Source organism: Xiphophorus hellerii, chromosome 24 (genome assembly GCF_003331165.1).
Source record: "Xiphophorus hellerii strain 12219 chromosome 24, Xiphophorus_hellerii-4.1, whole genome shotgun sequence".
Taxonomy (NCBI): domain Eukaryota; kingdom Metazoa; phylum Chordata; class Actinopteri; order Cyprinodontiformes; family Poeciliidae; genus Xiphophorus; species Xiphophorus hellerii.
In genome coordinates, this window is record NC_045695.1 from 12,209,127 (window position 1) to 12,218,749 (window position 9,623).

At 38.1% G+C, this 9,623-nt stretch overlaps 1 long non-coding RNA gene across 1 annotated transcript; it reads right to left on the bottom strand.

The window, feature by feature from the left end:
* Nucleotides 1–229: 229 nt before the first annotated feature.
* LOC116715963 (uncharacterized) lies at nucleotides 230–8,346 on the bottom strand. The gene is made up of 4 exons (XR_004338298.1): nucleotides 8,120–8,346; nucleotides 2,394–2,449; nucleotides 767–890; nucleotides 230–294 (listed from the first exon to the last, which is right to left on the bottom strand). It is a non-coding gene; the product is annotated as an uncharacterized LOC116715963 (long non-coding RNA).
* Nucleotides 8,347–9,623: the final 1,277 nt, after the last annotated feature.

The following is a 9,623-nucleotide window of genomic DNA, read 5'->3' on the forward strand; positions in this document are numbered from 1 at the left end:
GTGAATATTGTGATGAAAATATTGACTGATTAACAAACATTTTTCATCACTTTTTTTCTCCTTTCTTTATCATCACCAGCACATGAGTTCCAGTTACACCAGCTGAAATAATTGATCACTAAAAGACTTTTAAACCTTAAATTTCCAAATCTCAACTAAAGACGTGGATCTGGTCCAACAGAGACGACAGGAAGCTCTGATTGGAGGAGTTCAGTCTCACCTGGAGAACAGCTGCTCTGATTGGCTGTCGGCCGTTCAGCTCCTGTTCTGGGTCTTTCTTCACACTTCCTCCTCCTGTAAAGACATTTCTTCATCAGTGAAATATTTCACTATCAACAGGCTGGAGCTGAACATGTTCATGAAGGTCCACCACAAACTAGAGACCAGAACTGGGTCAGAACAGAACCTGAGATCGTTGATGATCTCTGGTTTGAAGTTCTTCATTGTATCATATCTGGTATCATGACTGATACCAGTGTTCCCAGTCTGGAAGCTCCAGTGCTTCACTGGGTTTTAGAGACAATCTGAGTCGTTGCTCCTCACATTGTTGGTTGTTTTTGTTTTCAAGAAACATTTTCATCATTGATTCATTCAGACTTTCATTCAAACTCTGATTTACTGACCAACATCCTTCATGACTAACTTTAAATTAATATCTCAGAAAATTAAGTTACTGTTTATTAAAACACTGAAGATCAACCAGTTAATATCTTTTATTTTATATCTCTATAGATTCACATGAATCAGTTAGAAAATGGTTTCTTACTTTCTGTCTGATGGTTCAGGTTCATTACTGAAGTCTGGAGGATCATGTTTGGACCGGTCACTCCTCATAGATGGACTGATGGGTCCTGGAGGTTCTGCTCTGTCCTGATCTTTCATCTTCTGGCCTTTTGGAGAGAGAGAAACCAGAACCAGTCAGTCCAGTGATCCGGTTCCAGTAACTGTCCTGTGAAGCAGAAAGCTGGTTCCCATCATGTGTTCAGAGGATCAGAGTGAATCATTTGAATGAATGAGTGAACATTTCCTATGAACTAGTGAACTTATTTAGCTCCCAGTGGACTTGAACGCATCATGACTCTATTGTAGCTCTGTATGGAGGGAGTCAGTGAGCAGAAGGTTCTGAGGGAGCAGCAGCTCAGGTCGGGTCCACAGCTCTCCTCCAGACAGAACCGGGTCCAGCTGGGATCTCAGCAACATGTCAGCCTCTGTGTGCAGCTCAGCAGGATTTCCTCTCAGCTCAAGAGACACAAAGCAGCTTTCGGGGACCACAGCATCCAGCTGAGGTACCAGCTGGACCCACTGCAAGGAATCATGGGTAAACAGCTGCTTCAATAGGGGGATGAAGCCCCCAAACACTCAGCGAGGCCTGAAACATATTTAGTCTATTGATCTGATTGAACTTCAAAATAAAGAGACACATTAATGCAACTCTTTTAGTTAGAAACTAGTTTGTTACAACTGATCTAAAATGTTTGTGAAATTATTTATTTTATTATTATTGCTCCATTTAAAAGTATTGTTATTTTTAGGGTTGAACCGACTGCAGTTTTCTGGCTGATCGATTCCGATTTTGCAGATACTGATTGCTAAACACAGCAACCTTTCAGGTAAGAGTCAGTCTGGATCTGGATGCATTTTTCCAGCAGAGCTTTGAGAGACAAAGAGTTTCTTCCTGCTGAAAGGAACAACAAGAGGAAAACCTGGAAAAAGACCAAACTCAGTGAGGAGGAAGAGAGGAAATCTGTGGACGGCTTAAAGCCGGTTCTGATCCACAGACAAGAGAAACATCAGTTTCTGCTGAACCCCAGACTGATGAGGGACGGAGTGATGTGATTCACTTCCTGCTGATTTCAACAAGCAGAGAAACTAGTTTACAATGTTTTAGTTCTGCTTTTTAGGTTAAAACACCAGAGAGAGTCGCTGCAGCAAGAACTGATGGACTGTAAAAGTTACATTAAGTTCTCAGTTTATTTAGATTAAATCTGAAAAGTTCATTATTGCTCCACACAAACAGATCAGCTTTAGATGCTGCTGTCATGGTAGATCATAGCTGATCATTCACCAGGTTAACTGCGCAGTAACTGAGCTGTGTGTTTATAGTGTGTTCAATATTTCTCTTTTTGTTCCTTATAGTCGCATAATGTAACCTCACTTAGCATCACTTTATAAGCAGCAACGTCTCACAATAAAGTTTTTCATTTGATCTAATTCCTTTCTAGATCAGGCCTTCAATAAAGTAAACAGAGCGCTGCTGCGGGGACCAGGCCCTATGAGAGCCGAGCGACCCAGGCCGAGGTGACTGAGGCCCCGGGAAGCCTCGGTGGGTTCATCGGTTAGAAAGGCTCCAGAGAGCCGAGAGACACGGAGGGACCCGGAGCGGCAACACTTACCTCTAGTAACAAGTCAGCAAGTTATTTCCATCCTGCAGCTCAAAATGGAGGCTGATCTGAAGGAGACCAAAGTTGGTTTCAGTTTCTATTTTCACAGGAAGTTACGTAACTTGTGTTTTCCTCTAGAGCCAAAGTTTGATTCATCTGAATAAACATTAATAGTTCAGTTAGATTTAACAGAGTGAAAAAACTAGAGTGAAGATGGAAAAGCTTCAGTATTTCTGTTTTGCTGTTAGTGAAGCAGATCTGAAGCTGAGCAGCTTTTTTCATGGATTCAGCAGAAAACCAGCAGAACAAACTGCAGTTTAACAGGCGTTTGATGGAGGATTGTGAGCGCTCACTGCCCTCTGGTGGTGAACTATCGCAACTACAGATATTCCTCTTCATATTAATTACAGTTTATTTGATCTCATTTTCACTTTTATCAGGCCAAATCAAATCAGCTTACATTAATGTTCAATAAGAGTCACTGCAGGGTTAGTACATGGAAATGAAAACTAAACTTACTTTAGTAAAAATCTTCCAAGAAAGATTAATTGTGGGTAATTTTGAGAATCAAAATGTAAATAAATGTAAATGTAAACAATAAAAATGTGTTTGATATATAATCCAAACAGCTGAGACCATAACATCACACAGGATGAAAACACATAATGGATAAATATTATATGGAAAAAGTTAATAAAGTTTAAAATATTAGTACTTAATATTACTTAGTTAAATGCAGTATTTTGTAGAACTGAATTCATTTCTGAATAAATGTATTACACATACAACAACATTATGCTGCTCTTGTTAATGTCATTTAAATACTTTTATCTGTTTTTACAGACTGTCTATAGAAATAACAATATTATACAGTGGTGGTGCAAAACCTCACCGGAGTTTGATTTGCTGCTTTAAAATAAAAGTTTCGGGAAGGAAAGAAGAAAAGTAAAATTTATTATTTAATATGAAAACTAATTGAGAAAATTAACTCGTTTCTATGGCTCTTAATGTGAAAGTACTAACCGGAAGTGAATGTGGTTTAACTTTATCTAACTTTATCAAGTAGCTGTAGTTACCATCTGGGTCCACTAGAGCAGTGGTTCCCAACCACCGGTCCGCGGACCAATTGGTACAGGGCCGCGCAAGAAATAATGAACTACTTCCGGATCTTTTATTTTGAAAATCCTAAACCGGATTTGACCGGTTACGTCTTGCGAGTCAAAATTGAGCCAACTTGCAGCAGAATGAGTAACAAAACAACATCAGAGTTCAGTGAACCCTCGTTATATCGCGGTTCACCTTTGTGTTCTGCATTCTGATTGGCTAAACAGTCTCTCCGCTTCTTCTCTACCTGTGTGTCAACAACGTTGCGGTTTAATATGTAGGCCTACACAAACGTAAAACAGCTTGCCAAATTTAACATAATCGATGGTGGCATGTCGGTTTATAAGAATCTTTTTGCCCAGAAGAAAAAAGAGCGACAACAACTACCGATAACTATGATCTTCTCTCGAAAAAACACACCTGCACCGCGGGCTTTAGAAGAAAAAAAAACCGCTACAGAGCGGAGTCAGGATGCAGCGGCTCAGTCAGAAGTGCAGTGAAATACTCGTGAGTCACTGTTTGTCCTACTGTACTTTGTTTGTTTTTTTTGTTTTTTCATAATAATTTTTTATTTTCTCCCGTTCTAATCCAATAACTCAGGTCGCGGTGGGGCGGCGCTGATCTCCGCAATTCGGGCACAGGAATCCGCCTTCAGTTCATATTTAAATTATTATTTTACAGTACAGTAGGTATTTGTAAAAAAAAAAAAATTAATTTATACAGTACTTTTTATTTGTTAAGCAAATGTTTGGGCCTGTAAAGAGGTTTTGTTCTTTGGTTTCAATGTATTATGAAATATTTCATTGTATAATAAAGGTTCCTACTTCGCGGATTTCGCCTATCACAGGTTCTTTTTGGAACGTAACCGCCGCGAAAAACGAAGGATTTAAACATCCGGCTGAACAATTTACATGAAGAACGTCTGTAGTTATGATAGTTCACCACCAGAGGGCAGTAAGAACTCAACCAACCATCATAAAACTGATAAACTTTAAACTTTTCACTAAATAGTTTCTAATAACCACAGCGATATTAACTTAATCCTATGAATAATAATCTATATATTTTATATTTGTATGTTATTAGATTTGGCGATTAACTTTAAAATAATTTAGACACAAAGTAAACAACAACTAATTAGAAAGTAACAATTTCTATTACTCTAGATGAAAATTTATTTGAAAAAAAAATACATTTTATTCTGTAAAAATCCCAGAAATATTAGCTGTGGGTAATTTTGAGAATCAAAGTCTCAAAAAGCTACAAATATTATGAAAATTATATTTATTAGTAATCAGCTGAGATCAGAGCATCAAGCTGGATAAAACCACCTAAAGGACAATTAATAAAATTAAAACGTCAATGAAGCTTTTAAATATATCTGAGCACTGCAGTAAACAGATTATTTAACTTTTATTTGTTGGAAGAGACTCGCTCTCTACCGCCCTCCTGTGGTCAGACACTGTAACTACACACTAAAATTCTTTATACTAGTTTAATAATAAATTAATGAGCGATTATTAATTTCCTTTGTCCTTTATACTAGTTTAATAATAAATTAATGAGTGATTATCAGTGAACTGAAGGACAGTCGCTGCTGTTCAGCATCAGAGTTTAAATTTGCAGCTGCTGATAATCAGTTTGTGTGTAAAACCAGCTGCTGGAGCCTGTTAGCATCGTTAGCATCGTTAGCTCCGCTCAGAGTCTCTGCGGCTGTTTTCATCTCTGTGGAGCTGCTTCTAGTTCACACTGACAGATAAAACATTGATTTCATGTTAAAGTCGAAAGAAGATTTAAGAAATAAAACAGCAGAAACACGAAGAAAGCAACACGGGCTACATTAGCCAATCAGGAGCGGGAAACTAGCTAGCTGCTAACTTAGCCTTCTGCCCCCTAGTGGACGCAGTATGTAAATACAACCAGAGTAAAGCTAGAGAGCTGATATGTGAATAGCACTTCCTGTGGATTCCTTCAAAGTAAAACACAAGGAACCAAATTCTCCTCTAAGTACATTTTAGCTTGTTAGTTTATTATATTATCAGAAAGCATAAGTGTGTAATTTTCTTAGGATGTGATATAAATTATATAATTGGGCTCTGAAGCAAAATTATCATAATTATTCTGTTTTCCAAATAAAATATTATAAATATTCTCCTGATTCTAAAATGGAAACTCGGCATCTTGGTAAACAAACCAGTTATTTCATCAGGAAACATTATTATGTAATTTATTTAGGATATATAGATGAGTTATCTGTATGTAAAATAACACATCTATATATTAAATCAGCTGTCAGTCCTTTAGACAGACCATAATAATATTAGTATTTATAATGAGAAAGATATAAACGTGATCAACTTAACAGAAGTCAGAAACCAGCTGCAGCTCTACAAACTCACCTCTATATTCAGAGCGGGGAATTTCCGCCCTCTGGTGGCCATAGTGGGAACTACAGTCCTGATAATGCTGCATTGTTTACATTTAATATCCACTTAATGTGGAGTTTAGAGAAAAACTAACAGTCTTCCTGAGTCATATTGACAATTTACTGACTCACATATTATCCTGACATTTTTTAATTCACTTTTTGGAGTTATATATGTAATAAAAACAGTTTAAAATAATAAAATGCAGCTGCTGTGTTAAACTCTTACAGGAAGATTTTTCTGGTCAGACTGAATAAAATCCTGCAGTGACTCTTATTTAACAAGAGTAATGTAAGCTGACTTGATCTGAATTAAAATAAAGATAAACATCTGGTTGAACAATTTCCATTGATGATGTAAATAATGAATAAATCCAGAAAGACGGCAGGGTGACCGATGGAGAATGTGCTGATATGTGATGAAAATCGACTGTTTCATCTCATGTAGATCTGAACATATAAACTCATATCCAAGCATCATCATAGGTGGAGTCGTTGGTCCCGTCCGTATTAGCGCTGAATTTTCCTGCTGCCCTGAACACATCTTCAGTAAAACCAGCCTCACTGAGGCCAATAGACCAGCGCTACGTTGCAGGAAAACTCTGAAGCTTCTTGGCTGGTTTTGGCCTCTAAACTGAGACGCTCTCATATGAAGTGAAATGTTGCACATTTAAGGTGCTGGAGATGACCTTTAACCCCTCGCTGTCCCAGGTTTTAGGTAGTGTCGAGGTGAAGAGCCAGACTCCTGATCTGCTGTGAGTGACGTGACGCTCGGTGGAAGTCCTGCATCCTGTTCCATCTTCATGTTGGAGACGTGAGGCTTTGCTTCTCCTGTCTGGGATTTGATGGGAAACGAGTCACAAGATTCAGATGATTTCACAGTCGTCACTTTGACGATGCAAACTCTGGTTCCTCTCAGTGTTTGGTCTGTCAGAACGCTGCTCAGGTTCCTCCTCAAGGTTTTCCTGCTTTTCTTTAAAGTTGTACGACTTTAAATCCACACAAATAAACCAAAGAAAGTCGGTTATTATCTCATCTTCTAATGCAAATTTTCATCCGTCAACAAAAGCTGAAAAACAAAACTGTTGTCCTGGAATAACAGCTGTGCAAACTGATCCATCAGATCTGTGAGCAACATGATGTTTATCTCTGTTTCATTTCAACTTTGACCTTTTGTTCCTTCCTGTTGCATCAGAAACTTCCCGTCCTTAAAGTGAATCAGACGGTTTGAGTGAAACCAGGTTTCAGGTGGACTGAAGTCGTCTTCACTGTGAACTTCATCAACTTTCTGCTTCACAACAAAACCTTTCAAAGCCAAACACACATCCAAGCAGCTGAGTCACAAATGATCCAAGTTCAAATCTTGTGTTTCTTTTCTCTGGAGGATCTGCTCAGGACGTCTGGATCTGTTCTGAAGTGGATTTAATGCTACAGATCCGGAGGAAGTTTTAGTGTTTGGCTCTGAATCTATAGAGCTGCTATCATGTCTTATTTTAGCTCAAGTTTTTTCACCACAACAGAATAAAATGACATTTTGCCCCATTAACATGCTGTTTAAAGCTTTTTAAATGAAATTAATACTTCATATTTCTGCTGAATTCAACTCTTGTATCTTGAACTCAGAGTATTTTTCTCTCTTCTGTTCCTGCAGATCATCAAACAGATCAGATGAAAAATAAAACTGAAAATCTTCAACATCCTGATCGACGTCTGGAAACTATTTGAAATAGAAACGTAAAATGTTCTGAGGTCGGTGACCGCCTCGTCGTCGGCCTGTTGCTACACCTGCACGTGAAACCAGCAGAAACGCTGTTGCCATGGAAACGCTACGGGGACACCTCGGGTCCAAACATGGAGGAGGCGGCATCATGCTGAGGGGAAGCTGGTCCCAGTTGATGTGAGTCATTTTGATGCTTTTCAAGGTCATAGTGAAAGTAAAAAGCTTCAACATATAAAACATTATTTTAAGATAAATATAGCCTTCTCAAAAATAAAAACACTTTTTACTCTGAAGAATTTTAAAGAACTCATAAAATTAGAATTAGTTTTATTATAATGAAACTATTTTGGATAAAAACCAAATTAAAAACTAAAACTTTTCATAATAATGACAAAAAAGAATCTGAATTTGTAATAAAAACAAAATAAAAAGCCAATAAAAAGAGAAAAGTGTTTAAAGCCATAAAGTAGAAAGATAAATAAAGCGTACTTCTTGAGGAGGAGTCGGTCCAGCGCTCCGTCTGAGGTCGTCTCCATGGTGACCTTCAGCGTCTCCTTGACCTCTTTGAGCCGAGGGTCTCCGGTCCGACGCCCCGTGGATTTCAGGGGCGTCGGACTGCCACCGCCGGGCCCCCGAGGGCCGCTGGTGTCTGGGTGCTGCAGCAGCAGCCAGAATAAGCTGCGGCGATGAAGGCCTGGAGGAGTCTTCATCACGCTGGGAGGTTTCCATGACAACTGTCAGCAAATCTCAGTTTGTTTTCTGCTAATGTCAAAAAAACACAATTTCACTGTTGCAGTGTTTCCATGAAATAAGAAATGAAATTAAAACCACATGTGAATAATTTATCTCCAGGATTCAGAGGGAACCAGAACAACCTCAGAGATCTTCTCTAATATCCAGCTGAATACCTCAATTTAGGCTTTGATGAGAAGAGAGCTGCTCTTTTCTCATCAAAACCTAAACTGAGGTATTCAGCTGGATAATGTTCAGGTTGGCACCTTAACACTTGCTTGTCAACCTCTCTGGATGTCCACTCAAGGCGTCACAACACCAAATTATTATTCTCTTTGCAGTTGTGAAACGTTTAAAACTTCCCATATTATTTCATTCCTCATAAATCATTTGCTTACTTAAACAAGCCACTCTAAAGAGAAAACTGTTCTCTGAATTTAGAAAACTAAAACTACATCAAAATCTTGCCTTATGCGATGATCATGACTTCTCTACTGTCAGACAGACCACAAAACAATCCTCACTCCCTCCTTGCATGAACTTCCTCTCACCTACTTTTCTTTCCAGCTTTTAGATAATTCATTATTTTTCATTTTGTTTACTAAATCATTTATTTATCTATCTATACTCTATATCTTCAAAATCTTCTTTTTATTTTCTTTCTGTATTTGGTTGCTTAAGAGGAAAGGAGATGGGGCTTTTTCTGTTGTTGCTCCTCTTCTATGGAACAATCTACTTTTCCAAATTAGATCTGCCCACAGCCTGGATCATTTTAAATTGCTTCTTAAAACTCATTTTTATTCCTTGGCATTTAATTGAACTAGTGTTTTGATACTCTGTTTTTATTCATTCGTGTTATTGTCATTCTTGTGCAGCACTTTGGTGCAGTTTTATGCCTGTTTTTAAAGTGCTATATAAATAAATTTGACATTGCTTTTTTCTTATAACTCCTACCTGAGCTCCTCCCTGCTCTGCTGCCTGATCTGCTTCATCCTTCTTGCTCTCCTGTTTTATCCTAACTTTTCTGATTGCCTTCTTCTCTCTTTTTAGCTCCTCCATCCACTTTTCTAACTCGCCCATTCCTTCACTACTCATATTTTTTTGATTTGATTTTTGTTTTCTGTCCTACTTCATCCTATAACTCAGTCAGTTCGTTTGAGTGTTTAATTGGCCCTGAAAGTAATATTTTTCTATCAATTTATTTAAATTCTTTACTGAGTTAGGGTTTTGTCTTTCCATAAACTTCCAGTCCTTACACTGG